Source organism: Cervus canadensis, chromosome 11, assembly GCF_019320065.1.
Source record: "Cervus canadensis isolate Bull #8, Minnesota chromosome 11, ASM1932006v1, whole genome shotgun sequence".
Lineage (NCBI taxonomy): Eukaryota > Metazoa > Chordata > Mammalia > Artiodactyla > Cervidae > Cervus > Cervus canadensis.
In genome coordinates, this window is record NC_057396.1 from 74,815,377 (window position 1) to 74,834,193 (window position 18,817).

Sequence of the window (18,817 nt, forward strand, 5' to 3'; positions counted from 1 at the left end):
CATGAATTAACAGGCTTAATTCTCACCACAACCCAAGACAGGTCTTCATTATACCCATTTCCTGATGAGGAAACTGAGGCCCAGACAGATTACACAGCAAGGAAGTAGTAGTTCCTGGTTTAGTTTAGACCCCCATAATGTTAATACCCGGGGACTCCCTGACCAGGGGACAAGAACAGTACGAGGCATTAAGAAAATCCAGTCTCACTCAGAAGTCAGCTTTTAATTACAAAGACCCTCTGTAAGTACTCGGTGCAAAAAAATTGGAAGGCGGTGAAACCAATGCATATCCTATATGTTTCATTCTGCACAAATTTGATTACTTCATGGGTCAAGGCCAGTTGTGATAACAGGTGATCCCAAAATCTCAGTAGGCTAAAGGTGTGTTTGCTGGGTTCTCTCACATAGCAAAGGCTTATATCCTGCTCACATCACACACCAATATGTCAAAGGCTCTGCTCCACACGGTAGTTCAAGGACCTTGAAGCCAAAGAGCCCACCACTGAATTTTCTGGAGTGCGGAGGCCTCAAGAGTTGGGGTGGGGGAGCAAAACTGGAGTTACCGTCCATAAATTCAAGTCATGTTTCGCTGGCCAGTGGAACTCAGTGCCTTGGCTCCATTTAACTTCAAAAGACTGCTATTTACTGTGTAAATAATCATAAAGCAAAAGAAGCAGGGTTAGGTAAACACCACCAGTCTCTAACGCCACCTGCTCCACCGACCAGCAAACACCAGTCTCAATCTTCCCTTCACACTTGCCTGTCACCACGTCCAGCACAAAGGTCAAGATCGCCATCGGGGTGCGAGGTCCCTGGTGGCCGAGTGGTTAGGAGTCCAGGCTTTCACTGCCTTGGCCCCACGTTCAGTCCCTGGTTGGAGCTGGGGACTGAGATGCCACAAACCTCAGGGCACAGCCAGAAAAACAGGAAAAAAAATGCTCATGAGGCCGTATTCCTGAGAGGTCTCCTCGTGGCCCCGTGATCTCTGAGCTAACAAGGAAACCCACCACCCAGTACCGACCACACACCCAGCACACAGTCGTGGCGCGGGGAAGGGTCACAGCCAACCAAAACTCCTTGCTCGGAAAGAAATTCCCTCAGTGGTGTCTGACCTTTTCCGACCCCATGGACTGTAGCCTCTGTCCATGGAATTCCCCAGGCAAGGACGCTAGAGTGGATAGACATTCTCCTCTTCGGGGGTCTTCCCGACCCAGGAATCGAACCCGGGTCTCCTGACTGCAGGTGGAGGCTTTGCCACCTGAGCCACCAGGGAAACCCTGGACAAGAAAGGGTGAAAATACAAACACACAGCAATCGTGGCCCATGGCAGTTCTGAACTCCAGAGGGGAGAGCGCTAGGAAGGCCTCAGGCCACGTTCCTTTATTCGACCTTGATTCTGCTTTCTGGTTGGAACTCCTCTGTGCGGTGGTCTCTGTGGCCTCTGACCCTTCCCTCTTGGAGGGGCTCCCTTTTCCATTATCCATCCCGGCCATGCCTAAAGTGGATTTTGGATGAGCCTGCACGCTTTAGGGGTTGCCCATCTTCTGTCTCCTGCTGCTGCAAGGAAGCTGGCCTGAAATTTCTTTAGGCCTCAATACTCAATAGCTTTTCAAATCCATGTTCACGGTTTCTTAGCAATTCACCTTCCTGAAAAAAGCTGATAGACTTTTGTTCTCTACGCTTCTGAAAAGAGCAGGATCCTATGGTCCTACCCCCCCGACACACACACCAAGCCCCTGCCATGTACTCTGCCTGCCTTTTGTCTTGGAAAAGCTGTAGCCAAAGAATAGGTTTAATCGGAGAAGTGAGAAAAATGCAGAAACAAAGGGAAACTGTCAAAGGAGACCAAATAAAAGTCGTCCAGTCATGGAGCATAGTGAAGGACCCACTAGTTCCTTCTCAAAGGCTATACACAATACTCTGAGCTGTGTCCTACGAGCTGCCTTATAGACACTGGAACTCCCACCAGCTGGAGAAGCTAACTGCGAGATGACCAGGCTGGAGCCTTGACATCAGCGACCACAGTTCCAAGAACTGGCCTCAAGAAATGCAAACAAACTGACCTTGGAACTGAAGATTAACGATACCTAAAAGAATCCATGGCAGAAACTAACACGGTATTGTAAAGCAGTTATCCTCCAGCTAAAAATACATAAAAATTTTTAAAATAATCAGGATGATGCTGGTCAGACCACCGATGACCAATTTCAAGATGACTCTCAGAGCTGACTGTGCTGTTGCGGCATGTGGCCCCCTCCCTCAGCCTACAAAAGCTCTTGCCCCTGATTGTCAATGGGGGGTGGGGGGGAATCGGCCTTTGGACAGGCGTCCACCCACCCCTGTGGTTGCTGGCATCCAAAATAGAGCGAATTTTCCCTCCCATCAACCTGGCCTCTTTATCGGCTCTTGTGCAGCTGGACCCCACTTTCGATTACACTCCCGCAGAGCGTCCTGTTTCAGAGCAAATGCAAAGGTCTTTACTCAGAAGTGTTTTTAAGCCTAGCCTATACCTTGCTTTCTTTTCCTAGGTGTCTCCTCTCTTAATGGACACCTTGCAATTATCTGAAACAATAAATGAGAAGTCACATTCTTATTCTGTATTTGTTTCCACTTGGCTAAGTTATCTTCACCGAAAATTTTTAATGGGCCTTGTTGCTCAAAGCCCTTTCTGGTTTTATCTCTTATGATGTAGACCCAGAAACAGTCAGATTTTCCAGTGTTTTAATGCTCCAATTATTTTTACTTCTTCTCTGTTCCTTTTCTTTTCTACTTTCAAGCTGCTCTAAAACTAATTAAAACATGAGAAAAATGGTTTAGGATCAATAAGGGGCTGAGATGGAAAATGTGTGAAGCACATTAACAGTAATGCCACATGAACTTTGTAGGGGAAATGAACCTCCTCATGGAAAACGGTCGCTGTGATGAAAGGTAAAGACAGGACGCATAGCACCAAGCTACAGAGTTAGTGCACGGCATTCGGATTTCAGAGTGATTTCTACTGGAAATCACCACCACAGGGGCCGGCTTGCCAGGAGAAGGATGAGAGATGGATGAGAAAAAGTCACTGCCCATGGATGTGACTCAGAGGCTCTTTGGGAGCAAATGGGAATTTGCTGTGTGCCTCGGGGAACTCAAACCCAGCTCTGGAGCCGCCTAGAGGGGCCCCAGGAGGAGGGAGGTGGGAGGGGGCCCGGGAAACCTACGGCTGCTTCACACTGATGTTCGGTAGAAACCAACACAGTACTGCAAAGCAATTACCCTTCCATTAAAAATAAACAACATTTTTTTTTAAAAAGGAGACTATTTGAGGAGAAAATATTGGCTGTATTGTGTCACGGCTCATTCCCTCCAACCCACTCACCATGGAGGGCAGGGATGATAGAGAAAGACACCCCAGTGAGAGGGTTATGAGAAAGAGAATATTATTATGTTCCCCCCCCCCAGCTTCACACATTGCTCATGGAATGATTTGGGAGTACATCACCAGGACCTCTAGAAAATGACACTAATGTAGCTGATTTTTTTATATAAAATGGAAGATTCTACTTCTGTAGCTGAGCCAGGAGTTGAAAGAGATTCCTATGCCTGTAATGAAACGCCAAAGCTGTGGGGACTTCCCTGGCGGCCCAGTGGTTACGACTCCACACTTCCACTGCAGGAGGCGCCTGGTCAGGAAACTAAGACACCACATGCCACGCTCTGCAGTCAAAAAATAAAAGCCAAAGCTATGGGATCGGTTCATATAAGAAGTTAGAGTTTCCTATAAAGGAGCAGCTTACGCCTTCATGCATGCAAAATCCCATGTGACAGGCACGTTTCAAATGCTGGGTACATAAGAGTGAGAAGGTAAAGTCTCTGCCCCTGGTCACTTGTTTTCTCTGTAGGAGGGGGAATTGGTGGGGACGGGAGACGGAGGTGAGATCAAACAACAGGCAATAAATAGTTCCAGACAGTGATGTGTGCTGCAAAGAACACCCAGCCCGAAGAGGGCCGGAGGGGGAGGCTGAAGAAGTACACCCAGATCAGGCAGGTCCTCCTGGGCCCTGGCCAGGTGCCACACTAAGTGTAACCGCCGTGGGAGACCACTGGAGGGTTTCGAGCAAAGGAATGGCAGAGTTGGATGACATTTCTCAAGGATCAGGTCAAACGCTGCAGGGAAGTGATCCAAAGGTGGGGAAGCGTGTACGCTGGGACCCCAGGGAGGGCGCTTCTGCGTAGTTCAGATGGAAGATGTTTGAAAGAGGCACCAGAGAGGATGGTGAGTAAGGAGACAGATTGAGGGTACGGTCTGGAGGCACAGTCAGTGGGACTTGCTGCTGCGTTAGATGTAATGAAAGAGAACCAAAGAGGAATCGAGGATAACCCATTTTTTCTTTACAGCCATAACCGTGCTGTGTGCATACTGTCATTCCAGTTGTGTCCGACTCTTTGCAACCCTAAGGGCCATAGCCTGCAGGCTCCTCTGTCCACGGGATTCTCCAGGCAAGGATACTGGAGTGGGTTGCCATGCCCTCTGCCAAGGGATCTTCCCCGCCCAGGGATCGAACCTGCATCTTTTACGTCTCCTGTATTGGCAGCAGGTTTTTTACCACTAGTGTCACCTGGGAAGCCCTATAGTAATGCTTAGCCAGACCCAAGTAGCAGAAAAGCTGTCTCCATTCTATGAGAGAAAAACAAAACCCCAGCAGACAGCTAACAGTTTGTAAGTTAGAAAGAGGAAGCAGATATACAAACCGATTCACAATGGCAGGAAATGGCTCAAATCTGAAAACCAAGAGACAGGGGCAGAAAAATCTGAACACACATTACAAACCTACAGGTGTAAATACCCTGTATCGCTCTGAGCATCCCAGTGGATCTTAAACAGCGCCATGGAGCTTCAGGCGCTAAAGCCTGGATAATCAGCTGCATCTTCAGAGGACAGGTAGCTTCTCATCCACAGCGCCATGCGGGAGGCCAAGCATCGATCCAGGATGATTTCCTAGAAGGAAAGCCTGACACTCCCCCTGCTGCAGACCAAGAAGCAAATTCAGGAAACGAACTATATGGGAGATGAGCCCAAAGACATCTGAAATGGGAATGCTACGTGGGACCATGTGATTTTTAACGGGAACGAACAGCTTGTACTCACTGTAGCCAAGGAGTGAAAGACGATGATGAGGAGCCAGGCCTCTCAGGATGGTGCGCCTCCGTGGACGTTCACAACCGCTGCCGACTCGGTGCATTTACACTGTACCACAGGCCACACCAAGCGTGTTACCCGCCTGGTGTCACGGAGTCTCATGGGGACGGAGTCACTCTTGAGCAATGCAGAGCGTGATGAAGAGCACAGACTCAGGAGCCTGGATTCAAAACCCTGTGCCGTCCCTTACCAGCTGGGCGAACTTGGGCAAGTGACATCCTCTCCGTGGGTCTGAATTTCCCTGTTGGTCTGAAAGACAATGGGAGCCAGTCCATAGGGTCCCTGAGAGGGTGGGAGGTCAGATACGTGCAGTGCTTAGCACGGTGATGCTCAATTAGTGACAGCGACTGGGAACTACTTTGAGGTTCCCGTTCAGTCACTAAGTCGTGTCCGACTCTGCGACCCCATGGCCGCAGCACGCCAGGCTCCTCTGTCCTCGACTGTCTCCTGGAGTTGGCTCAGATTCATGTCCACTGGGTTGGTGATGCCATCCAACCATCTCGTCCACTGCTATTCACTTCTCCTTTTGCCTTCCACCTTCCCCAGCATCAGCATTTCCCATCCCAACCTTTCCCAACCTTTCCCAGTCTTCTCCAGTGAGTCAGCTCTCCACATCAGGTGGCCAGAGTGTTGCAGCTTCAACCACAGGCCTTCCAACAAATAACCAGGGCTGATTTCCTTTAGGATGGACTGGTTTGATACTCTTGCCGTCCACGAAAGGGATGAACTACTAGCTTGCCACCCTTACAGGGGAAGAACCGGACGCTGAGAGATCTGTAAGTCACTTATCTAACATCACACAGTGGAAATGGGACAAAGCCAGGGTTTTAGTCCACATCTGGCCTCCAGACTCAGTGCACTTAACCACTGTCCTATACCAGACAACTCACGTTGGCCAGCTGTGACAGCTTGTCTCCAAACAGGGGCCCCAATGAACCACAGCTTGGAGTGGTCCACCCCCACACTGAATCTGTGCCTGTCCTGTGACATAATCTAACCGAAGGAAGGTAGCAGAAGTGATGCCAATTCCAGTCCAAATCCTTAAGAGGGTCTGGCAGCTTCTGCTTTCATGCTCCTGGGAGCCCTGAGCTCCTATGAATTGTCTGATCTACAGCAAGACAACTGTCCAGTGAAGCCATGTTGGGGACAAGGAGGCCAGTGCTAATGCCTTGTAACTGCTCTCAGCAAACCAGAACTTAACCCCGAAATGCCTCAAGGTTAAGAAATCAAAACTAAGGACTATCGATCACAACCAACTAGGTTTTCTCAAATGAGGCGACTCCTTAAGCCTTAACCAATCAAATAATTTCCCTGCTTTCTTTCTGCATCCTCTCTACAAAAGTCTCGACCCTAGTTTCAGTGGGTGGAGTACTCCTAACCACTTCTGGTTAGGAAGCGTGGCACTGCCTGATTAGAATGGATTTTTTTGCTTAAATACACTCAGAATTTTTAATATGTCTCAGTTTATCTTTTAACAGAAGTAATTTTTTAAGCCTCTGTGTTTGGGACTGTTTGTTTGACAATAATGGGCTTCCCCAAAGGCTCAGCGGTAAGGAATCTGTCTGTGATGCAGAAAACTTAGGAGACACGGGTTTGATCCCTGGGTGGGGAAGATCCCCCAGAGGAGGTAATGGCAACCCACTCCAGCATTCTTGCCTGAAAAGTCCCATGGACAGAGGCACTTGGAGGGCTAGAGTCCGAAGAATCACAGAGTTGGACACGACTGAGTGAGAAAGCCAGTGAGTGAGTTAGACAATAATATACAACTGAAAGACTAGTCTAGAAGGAAAAGACTTACTGGGGGGAAAACGTGTCAGCAACATAATGCTGAGATCCAGAGCGACCACCACATTGCAGAAGCAAGATTCTGAGAGGGTAAGGGCCCATGGTCCAGGGTCCAAGCAACCAGAGCTCAGGTCCTGCTATTGTCAGTACTGACTGCACGAGCTACTCACTGCTGCCCTGACTCATTCCCTTCTCTGTACAATGCGGCTATCTCACAGCGTGGTAGGAGCGATTCAATGATACAAGCCCTGTTAATGACACTAGAATAGTGTCTGACATAGTGGGAAAAAAATTAACAACTGCTGTTTTTATTATTTTTAAAAAATAGCATAATTATTCTAGATACTAGTAAATTGACCAATGCAAGGAACAGATGGATTCCTCAGTTCTTGTCTCTAACTTTTCCAAGAATTACACCACTTTGTATCACTGTGCTTTGGAAAATGCCAGGGAACAATATTTTAAGAGTTTGACAAGGACAACAAAAATAAATAAAGAAGCTTACCACCCACCTCAGCGGCCTCAAAGAGTGTTGGCATCTAAGCTATTACTGCAAAATAAGATTGTTAGAGAAACATGCAATGACAGCATGTTTTTTCCCCAACTGAAAAGTAATTTACAATTCGGACACAAGGTGGTATGTGACTGCTTCCAGGCAAAGAAGTTTAAAACCTTATCCCCCTTCATAGGAGCAGAAGAATACCCAGCTTTCAGAAAAAACACAGCAACCAGAGGAACCTCAGATAGAGTAGGCTGCACTGCACGGTCACCGTTTTGATGAACGAGAAAAGGGAGAAGCAAAGTCCTTCTCAGAAGTAAAGGCAGTGTCCCCCTCTGGATATCCCAGGGAGCTCGACTCGGTGCTCTGTGAGGACCCAGATGGTGGGATTGGGGGGTGGGGGTGTCCATGAGGGAAGGGATATGTGTATCCCTATAGCCGATTCACTTCACTGTACAGCAGAAACGAACATGACCCTGTAAAGCAATTATACTCCAATTAAAAAATAAAATAATACAAATTTTTAAATTAAAAATCCAATTACTGAGTCTAGCATCTCTGAAAGCACATAAAAAAAAAAAAAAGAAAGAAACAAGAAAGAAAAGTGATTTCTAATGATCGCGTGCATGCCTGGTAAGTCGCTTAGTCATGTCCGACTCCCTGTGACCCCGTGGACTGTAGCCTGCTGGGCTCCTCTGTCCTTAGAATTGAATTCTCCAGGCAAGAATACTGGAGTGGGTGGCCACGCCCTCATCCAGGTGACCTTCCCGACCCACGGATCGAACCCGCGCACTGGCAGGCAGGTTATTTACCACGAGCACCACTTGGGAAGCCGAAAAGCAAATGTTAAATCAATGGAAAAGCCCCTAAAGAGATAGCTAGACCTCCCAACAGAGATCAGACTTCAGGGGACAAGAGACACTTGGATCACTCAGCAGTCATCCATCTGGACAGAAAAGAACCCACTAAGTCCTCACTGCGGCATCTTGAATGTCAGAAAGGGACAAAAAGAAAAAAAGCCAGAATTGTTATTTATCTTTTAACAAAAGTAATTTAACAGTAGGACAGACACCTGTCACCAGACCCTTGGCAACATGGAGCGGGGCACTGATGCTTGACCCTGTTCTATGCCCTGCGTCACTTCATCAGAGACATTTCTGTTGTTTAGTCACTAAGTCGTGTGCGACTCCTTTGTGACCATGTGGACTGTAGCCCGCCAGGCTCCTCTGTCCATGGGATTCTCCAGGCAAAAGTACTGGAGTGGGTTGCCATGCCCTCCTCCAGCGGATCTTCCCAACCCAGGGACTGAACCGAGGTCTCCTGCATTGCAGGCAGATTCTTTACCACTGAACCCCCAGGGAAGCCCTCAGAAATGTTTACCTTGCTTTGGTACAGACCTTCTCCCTCCACCATTTTTGATACGTGGATTTCTGGATCGCATGAACCTTTTCTCCTGACTAGAGTCTTGGGATTCTGCAGCCCAGAGTTGGTAAAACCAAGGATACAGCCCGCTCTCTGAATCCCTCCTTAAGAAACGTATTTATTTCTGTCTGAAAGTGCTCCAGGTTACTCAAGAAGCCTGGTAATTACAGAAGGCAGCTGTGGTGAAGTGGAAGAAACCCCGGGGCTGGAATTCAAGAGTCTTATTCACTCAGCAAACACTTGCTGAGGATCCGGTGTGAGCAAGGCAGCGTTTGGTACAAGATAGAATGTGCGCGTGGTCCTCAGCTGTGTCCGACTTTTTGAGCCCCCAGCCTGTAGCCCACTAAGCTCCTGGCCGTGGAATTTTCCAGGCAAGAATATTGGCGTTGGTTGCCATTTCCTACTCCTGGGGATCTTCTTGACTCGGGGATCGAACCCTTGTCTCTTGCACTCCCGCCCTGGCAGGCAGATTCCTCGCCATAGCGCCACCTGGGAAGCCCCCACAAGAAAGAACGACTGAAGACCGGAGGCGGCAGGAGCTCTGCCTTCAGTTTCACCCCCCACGCCTCGCACAGGACTGGCGTCTAGCAGCTTCCAACAGATGTGTGTTCAACCCCGTTAATCTTGCCGCTAACCAATTTCCCTCGTCAGGCTTCAGACGCCACCTCTTACTTTTTTTAAGTGACTTAGGGCCTCACTTCTCAAACTTTAATGGGCAAACCCATGCCCCGGGGACCTTGCAAGGTGCAGACTCCATCAGCAGGCGTGGCAGAACCCAGGAGCTGCCTTTCTAGCAAGCCTCCTGAACTGTTGGTCCACGGACCACACTTTGAGTAGCAAGGAGTGAGATGATCTCTCAGGGAGAGATTCTGGCTACCACTCTACCCTTTTGAAGTGTAGAAAACACTAGAGACTCTAAGTGTGGAAGGAAGTGGAAGAGGAGCAAAGTGAGCTGGGCGTGGTGCTGGGCTGGATCCAGGTTAGTGGAAGCTTCTCCCCAGAGCCGGCAGGAAAGGCCCACTCTTTTGTTACAGCGCACAAACAAAGCTTTCAGGGTCTGTAAAAAGCATCAGGCATCATCTTGCTGGCTCGGAAGGCTCTATCTCTTAATGATTCTTCCTGTTTTTCTCAGCCTGATCCAAGAGAATGAGAAAACAGTCCCAGTGAAGGTCAGCAGAGGTCAGGGAGGTCCCTGGAGAGGCTGCTTTCAGCCCACACGTGGGGAGAGAAGCAGCTGGAGGCCCCACTCCAGCCCTGCCGGGTTCCAGCCCGACACCTTTGCTAACCCAGCCCCATGCCAGAGCGTCAGGGTGACAGGGGACCCGGGATGGGGAGCCCTGCTCCAAGTCAGCGCCATTCAAATCCACACTCACTACAACTGCTGGGTGTGCCAGTGGGCCAGACGCCCCAGAGGACACAGCGTCAACAGAGTCAGGGCCTGCTGGGAGCACTTGTCTGTAAGGGGCGGAAGGTATCTGTGGAAGACAGACTGCAACGCAGAATGTCACCAAGGACACGCCAAAGAGACCCACGGTGGTACGGAGATTTAGACAGCTGCAATCCCAACTGCAAATATGCAACCTGCTTTTCTCAACAACAAAAAAGAGAATGCCAGCATTCTGGCCCACGCACAAACATTTCCGGAATGATCTCTTACATCTGGACTCAGCACAGTATTTGATAACATCTGTCAGGCCCTGTCACAGCATTCGATTGTAAACACCAAGGCCCCACTCTCCTCCGTGTTGTGTGGCAGCCTGGATGGGAGGGGCGTCTGGGGCAGAAAGGATACATGTACGTGTCTAGCTGAGTCCCTTCGCTATTCACCTGAAATTTAAAGAAATGTAGAGAGGTGTTGCCGTAAAGGCATCAAGGGAAACATCAGGAAGAGGGCATCTGAAACTTGAAGGGGGGTATGGGATCCTCAAGAAAAGATGGAAATGAGAATATTCCAAGTCAGGGAAAAATAGGAAAGAAGGCGCAGAGGGGAATTTCAATGCACATTCAGGGTGGGATCCAGTGTGACTAGAGCTCGTGGGAAAAGAGGCTGGTAAAGAGAGGCTGAGAGCCAAGGGAGGATTCTCATCACTAAGGCCTGAGTCTCTCTTTCCCCTCATAGGGTCTGATAGAGGCCCACGGACATGCACACCCACATGGCCAACTTTTAGGACTCTGCCTGTCAAAAATGAGACTACACACAAACGTACGATGGCATATTACTCAGCCATGAAAAGGAATGCATTTGCATCTGTTCTTATGAGGTGGGTGATCCTAGAGCCTGTTAGGCAGAGTGGGGTCAGTCAGAAAGAGAAAAACAAATACTGTGCGTTAACGCATATATATGGAATCCAGAAAGAGTACTGAAGAACCTATTTGCACGGCAGCAGTGGAGACCAGATGGAGGGAACAGACGTGGATGCTGTGAGGGAAGGAGAGGGTGGGACGCGTTGCAAAAGTAGCAGGGAAACACGGACGCCACCATGTGTGAGACAGACAGCCTGCGGGTTTGGCTGTAAGACACGGGGAGCTCACAGCACGGCTCCGTGACGACCTAGACGGCTGGGACGCGGCGGGAGGCGGGAGCGGGGTCCACGAGGGGCGGGGGGACATGTGTGCGCCTTCGGCCGATTCAAGCTGATGAACATTTCGGCCATAGCAGAAGCCAGTCCAATATCGTAAAGCAGTTATCCTCCACTACAAACAAACTTGTGAAAAATGGCACCACAATGATCCCCAGCAACTCACTGGTCCAATAATTTCTAACTGAACCCTTAATACATGTGGAGCCACCATGCTCAGCTGGTAAAGAGTCTGCCCGCAGTGCAGGAGAGCCCGGCTCGATCCCTGGGTTGGGAAGATCCCCTGGAGGAGGGAAAGGCTACCCACTCCAGTATTCTGGCCTGGAGAACTCCACGGACTGCATAGTCCATGGGGTCGCAAAGAGTCGGACACAACTGAGCGACTTTCAGTTTCACTTAATATACATGAAGCACCTTCCCAGGGACTAGAAATGCCGTAGAGAGATAAACCAGACGCATCCCTGAGACCTGGACAGACGACAGGTAACACGAGGTGGCAGGAAGAACGCAGGACTGAAATCAGAATCCTCTGGGCTGCAAACCCTAGCTGTGCGTTAAGCATGAGCGATTCCCCGTCTCTGGGCCTTGGCGTCCAGCTCCCTGCCATGGGTGATGACACTTATCGCCCAGGATTGCTGTGGAAACGAACCTTCGGGGAAGGAACGTCCCGTTGCGTCGCGCACGCTGCAGGCATTCACCACCGGTTTGTTCTGTCTCCGGTCGCAGAGAGGCGCTGATTTCCAGGGCTTCACACTCCACCCCGGCAGTTTGGAGACTCTGCGGCTCCTGTCACTGTGCCCACCCCCAGGGCCCTGGCACGTCCCAGCGAGGGGGGCTCTCCCCAGCCCTGGGTAAGAAGTTCTCCGCCCCCCACCCCCACCCCGGGGTGGCCTGAGATGAGGCCGGTGGCCCAGGCAGCCGTTAATCAGGATGCCTCCGCGGCTGCACCAGGCGCCGGCAGGCCGCTCAGCTGCCCCGTGGGCATCCTCACCGCTCCACCGACCCGTTGCCATGGCAGTAACCCCCAGAGACAGCCAGGACTGGCCAGAGCCGAAGAAGAAGGTTCTGTTCCTCTGATTCAATCGGCCTCGATCTCGGTTGATGTCAGGGTCCCAGAGGGAGAATTCACAGCAGAATTTAAATTGACTGAGCACTCCTTTTCAACCCTGAACCATCTATTAAGCGCTCTCCACCCGTGACCTCATTCCATACTCACGATGACACTGTGCAACAGGGATTCCCAGCCCCACTGAGCAAAACCGGAACATGGGGTTCAGAGAGGTGAGTGCCGATGTCACGCAGGTGGTCCGGGGAGCCAGGACACGGCTGTGCCCCCCGGACCCCCAGCCCAGGGCTGCATGACTCCAGAGCCTCTACTAGCTTCCCCCAGAGCCAGGGCCAGCGTCGCCCTGGCCTGAACGCTCCTGGAGCTCAAGGAGGCAGCCACAGAGAACAGAGACCCTGGGTCCTCCTGGGACCCTGAGGATTCCTCAGGGACAAAGTCAGATGACTCTGACCACGAGCTATATTGAGGCAGCTGCCCGAAAACGTGTTCGGGAATTCCCTAATGCAAGCCCGATTTCAAATAGGCAGCCTACTTTTCTCAAAAAAAAAAAAGTGAAAATTCCAACATTTTGGCCCCCACACCAACACAGCTCCAGAATGGTCCCTTACATCTGGACTCAGCACAGTATTGGATGATACGTGTCAGACCCTGTGGCAAGATTCGATTCTAAACACCAAGGTTCAGCTCTGCTCAGTGTCGGGTGGCAGCCTGGATGGGAGGGGAGTCTGGGGGAGAGTGGATACAAGCATATATCCGGCTGAGTCCCTTGGCTGTCCCCCTGAAACCGTCACAGCATCATCAATCAGCTGTGCTTGCAAAGTCACTTCAGCCGTGTCCGACTCTCTGTGACCCCACGGACTGTAGCCCGCCAGGCTCCTCTGCCCACGGGATTCTCCAGACAAGAATTCTGGAGAGGGTGGCCATGCCCTCCTCCAGGGAATCTTCCCGACCCAGAGGAGGAACCTGCATCTCTTAAGTCTCCTGCATTGGCAGGAGGGTTCTTTACCACTAGTGCCACGTGGGAAGCCCATCAATCGGCTAGCCTCCAATACAAAATGAAAAAGTTAAGAGGGAAAAATCAAAAATAAATAAAAATAACCAAAACAATAAACACCAAGGTCCTTATATTCAGGCACAAGGGGAACAGCTTTCACTTGCTGGTTTCAGCTGCCGGGTTCCGCCCCACTGGAGGCGCACGTCCCCGGAGGACCTGGGGAATACCTCGCTAAGCTCAGATGCTGGAAAACTCACCTAAAAAACGGGGTGGCTCTCCCTCCCTACCACCCGCCCCCTCCCGCGTGCCTGCTGACCTACTAGTCCCAACACTGGGAACGCACGACGTGGGGAAATCCAGCCGCTCTCAGTGGCCCCGGACATCTGGGTCCTCCAACCCCAGGCTGCGGCTGAGATGGGAGGCAACCACGCAAGGGGGCTGGGAAAGCGGCTGGAGGGACTTCTGCCCAGCAGTCGACCTCCTGAACAAACACTTGTCCCACTCTCTAGGGGTCAGCAGAGCTGTGTTTACGCCTGCCCAGACCAGTCCGTTAATTAATTAACTCCCCGGGTGGCCTCTGGCCCCTAAAGCCTTCACCCCTTGGGGCGTCAGTTTCCTTATCTATAAAATCTAAGAATGGGAGGAGTTGATTTTTTTTTTTTTTTGCTTTTAATTATTACTGGAGTAGAGTTGCTTTACATTGTTGTGTTAGTTTCTGCCGAGGAGCAAAGTGAAGCAATCACGCCCATGCCTCTCTCCCCACTCTCTTGAATTCCCTTCCCATTTAGGGCTAGACGGCGCTGAGCAGGGTTCTCGGCGCTGCAGAGACGGTGCTCGCTGGCCGTCTGTCTTCCGCAAGCATCAGTGGTGTCTGAGTGTCAATCCCAGTCACTGCCCCTCCCCCCTCGGCTTCCACACGCTCCTTCTCCATGCCTGTGTCTCTTGCTCTGCTTTGTAAATGGATGAGTTGATTGCCAAGGCTGCTTCTTGGCTCTGGCGCTTTCTGATGCCAGGAGCTACCTTGAAAGAGCAGGAGAGAGAGTGCTGGCTCCACTGCATGGGCCTGGGCACCACGCCCCCTGCCTCTGCGCCTCGGGTTCCTCAAGCTGACATGGCCTTTCCGTCACGGCCTGCGTGCATTCCAGCAAATTCCAGACCTGACACCTGCTCACCACCACCTCCACCAATCAGGCCTCCCTGATCTGCTGCAATAACCTCTGAGCAGAGGGCTCCAGCCCCAGCGTCTCCTCCACCCGCCCGTTCTCCTCCCGGCCTCCAGGGCCATGTCGCTGCAGAACTCTCTGGTGCTCCAGGGCTTAGGACCCCATGCTCTCAGTGCTGAGGGTTCAATCCCTGGTTGGAGAACTAAGATTCCACAAGCTGCATAGTGCAGCAAGAAAAAAAAAGAGAGAGAGAGGGTGATGTTTCTTTTCAAAACACAAACCCACTCCTATTAGCACCCCGCTGCTAAGCCTCCCCGCTGCTTTTAGGATAAAGAACAAAACCCCAGCCAGCCCTTCAGCATCCTGTCACTCAGCCTCCCGCTCTCCCCTGCAGGCACCAGCCACCTGGCCTCCTTTTTGCTCCTTAACGGACAAAGCTCCCTAGCTCCCGCCAGGCCTTTGTCGAGAATCCGATCTGCGCCCGCTCTAACCCACCCCATCCTTCAAGGAGCACATTCCTTCTCTTCCTTTAGGTCTCACCTCCACGCACCCCCACTCAGGAGTCCGCCCAGGAACGTGCCAGGCTCGCTCAGAGGGCCTGCTCTGACTCCCCCACGAGACCACACCCTTCCCTGCACAGTGATCCTGTCCAGGTATGCGTTCACTGATGAGATTCTCTGTCCTGTCTCCCTGCCCCGCAGTCTACACTCAAGAAGGATTCTCACTGCGGCAGCGGGAGCTGGGAGTTCTACCCTTAGGAAGGCCCTGGGGTGGGAGGCGGAGGGGTGCGATCCCTTCCAGCAAACCCTGGCAGAGACCAGGCTCTGTCAGCTCTGATCTAAATCTCTGAGGCTCCCAGGGAGACATCCTGCTGACTGCTGGAAAACTCTCCCCAAAGGCCAGCTCACAACATCAAGTCAGCCATGGGCTAGGCTCAGAGTTCGTGCCAGCAGAGGGTGCAAAGGCATCCCTGCCAGAGACCTCCGCTGCTGGTGGCACCCCCCCCCCTCCCCAGGCGGTGGGCCTCTTCTGAGCATCAGCCAGCAACTGGGAGGGCGTGGAGCTGGTGTTGCAAAGGGAAGATGACCAGTGGAGTCCTGGCTCTCTGGAAACGTCTTCAGTCCTTTCCCCCCGCCCCACCTCCTTCTGCCAACTGACTCACACTGATCATTCAAATGTGAATGTCACCTCCTCCTCCAGGAAGCCTCCCTTGGCTGAACTAATGACCCCATGCCTGTACCTGTGTTCCCCCCGCCCCACCCCTGGCATCCCTCTGGCATGGTACTCAGAACACTACACGGAAAGTAAGTGTCTCCCCACCCAGCTGAAGGCTGCCTGAAAGAACTGACATCACCAGACCCAGTGCCCAGAACCCAGCGACTACTTAGAAAAACGTCATTGTATCAATGAGGAAACTGCGTCCCTGAGAGGAAGAGTGACGTGTCCCCAAGGCCACATGACATGTCACTTACCAGCAGAGCCAAGCATACAACCCAGGTCTCTAACTACAAGTTGTCATAAAACCCAGGTCTCTAACCACAAGCTGTCACCCTCTTTCCCCACTGCCTCCCCATCTTCACGGGAATGGCCACTGTTCATGACTCTGGGGACCAAGGACACTCCAAAGACTCAGGAGGAGAGCATCCTGAAGGCAGGATCCCTGGGGTGTCCCCAGGGGAGAGCAGCTATAGACTTCTGTGTCCTCTACCCGCCAGCTGAACAGACATTCCCCACTCAGGACTGAGATTTGTGGAGAATCCAGCCTCAGAGCCAGCAAAGCCATGGGCACGTGGTGGCAAACCATCCCTCCTCTGCAAGCAGAAAAGCCGTCCTCCAGGACAGAGAGTCTGTGTTCCTCCCTCCAGCCCCTGTCCTGGAGCACATGCTTTCTAAGAACCTGCCAGAATTTACCAAGCCTGCTGTCTCACTCCATCAGGCACCCCCAGATCTTAAGCTTCCTGAGGGCTGGGAAACCTGTGTTGCCTTTGGATCACAGAATACATTATCTGCAAGGGCCTCTCAGATTCACCTGGCTCAATCTGTTTACATATACATCTAAGAAGTGGGATCCAGAGGGGGTAAAGCCACACTCCCTGGTCACTGGGCGAAGGCCTGACAAAGCCAGGGTCTGAGCCACCCCCCAGCCGTGTCCCACACGGATCCCCACCACACCAGACTCCAGCTCTGACAAGTAGCATCCTTCAGTCTCCTCCAGGCCTGACAGCAGAGCTGGTCCCAGTGAAGTGTGAAAATGAAGTGAAAGTCCTTCACCTGGGTCTGACTCTTTGCAACCCCACAAACTTCAGCCTGCCTGGCTCCATGGAATTCTCCAGGCAAGACTCCTGGAGTGGGTAGCCATCCCTTCTCCAGGGGGTCTTCCCGAACCAGGAATTGAGCCTGGGTATCCTGCATTGCAGGCAGATGCTTTACCAGGTGAGCCACCGACTTTGTTCATTGACGGGAGGGGACCCACCAAGACTCACACCGCAAATCCGATCACGTCACTTCCCTGCTTAAAAGGCTTTGGTGGTTTCTTGCTACCCTGCCGACACGTCCATCCTTCCTGCTGTGGCCGCCCTCGAAGTCCCAGGCCCCTGCTTTCTCTCCCGCCGCAGACCACGGTTGGCGGAGGCTTCCCCCGCGGTCCTCACACGCTCAGGGCGGCTCCCACCTCCTAGGCCAGCCAACCCCATCTTGTCTTCCTCCACCCCAAAGACTTCCCCGGAGCTCTCACACCCTCAGCCCACCCCCAGGTGCCCTGAGCTCCATTGCGATCACTACCCGAGCTCCTCATCTCGACACTTCATCCGACCCCCAGGCGCCCGGACCCTCTCTGTCTCCATCCTCCCCGACTATCGGTGCTTTGACTGGCAGGTGGGGACCCCTCCCCTACGCCCAACCGGCTCCCTGACCAGCGGCCGCGGACCCGCAGGGCTGCGGCAGCTGAGGCCCAGGCATTGGGGGGGGGGGGGGCAGGAAGGGCTCCCAGGGAAAGTGCTCAGAGTCTCACCTGGGGTGCTGGGGGGGCACCCCAGGGGAGGGCCCCTCCGGGAGCGCTGCTGTCCCCGCCTCCGCGTCCGTCCAGGATGCGCGGGGAAGGGGAAGTGCTCCGCTCCCTCTGACCCCCGGTGGCTGCTTCCTGAGCTTCCTTCAGTCTCGGACCGACGGGCAGACGCGGGCAGTGGGGCTGCCACACGCTGCCGCCCCCAGACACACTTCCTGCCTCTCCCGGCAGGATGTTATTGCAGAGCCCTGCTTGGTGATTGTCAGGAGATGGGCTTTCCTGAGCTCGTTAAGGGACCTCGCTGCTTTCTCGGGGCCAGCCCCCCTTTTCCTGTGGCCCCCGGGAGCAGGGAGGGAAAGGGGCCCTGCGGCAGCTCCCCGAGGACTGTGGCTGAAGACCACCAGCCCTGGGGGCAGCGGGTCCCATCCCAGCGGCTCTGGGCGCCAGGCAGTGCTTGGCACCGACAGCCACTGTGTCGTTCAGCCCTCACGATAATCCCTGAAGGCAGATGCCATCACTACCCCCTGTTTTACAGTCGGCTGACCTGATGTGCTCCAAGGCACGCGGCCAGAAGGAGACAGGGCAGGGATCGAAATCCAGGGCTGCCTGACTGCTCCCAGCCTCCCACACCATCCCCTTTGCTGCTGTCCAGTCCACGAGCGGGTTCTCATCCCGTGTGTGACCAGCGGCAGGGAGAGGAGGGGAGAGGCTTCCCCGGGGCCAGCATTTCCCTCGAAGGAGTCCAGGGGTCACAGCATCTCCCCTCATCTCTGAGAAAGAACTAGAGCTCACTCGGGATAACAGGATAAGGAGACAGCTCGCACCTCCTTAGCCAAATTCAAGCACTTCCGCTTTGCCCGGGAGGAGGCGGGCCCCTCACTACCATGGACGAGGCAGAAGAAGGTGAAGGCAGTCAGAAACTCTCCACGGTGACGGTGGTCTCTCTTGGGTGATGCTTTTTGGAAAGAGCAGCAATGTGGCAGCCTGGACAGACGATGGCTTGGTCTGCGTCTTACTGATTCTGCTACGAACCGAGTGATCCTGGGGTCCTGCACCTTCCAGGGGCCTCATTTTCCTGACCTGGGAAGTAGGATAACTCCCGCCCCCCTCTCCAGTATTCCTG

At 52.6% G+C, this 18,817-nt stretch overlaps 1 long non-coding RNA gene across 1 annotated transcript in view; it reads right to left on the minus strand.

Annotated features, from left to right (window-relative positions):
- Positions 1-18,817, minus strand: part of LOC122450125 — a 33,070-nt gene that overhangs the window by 5,642 nt on the left and 8,611 nt on the right. Inside the window, exon 2 of the long non-coding RNA XR_006272066.1 lies at positions 5,132-5,431. This is a non-coding gene — a long non-coding RNA (uncharacterized LOC122450125). The remainder of the gene's footprint in view (positions 1-5,131; positions 5,432-18,817) is intronic.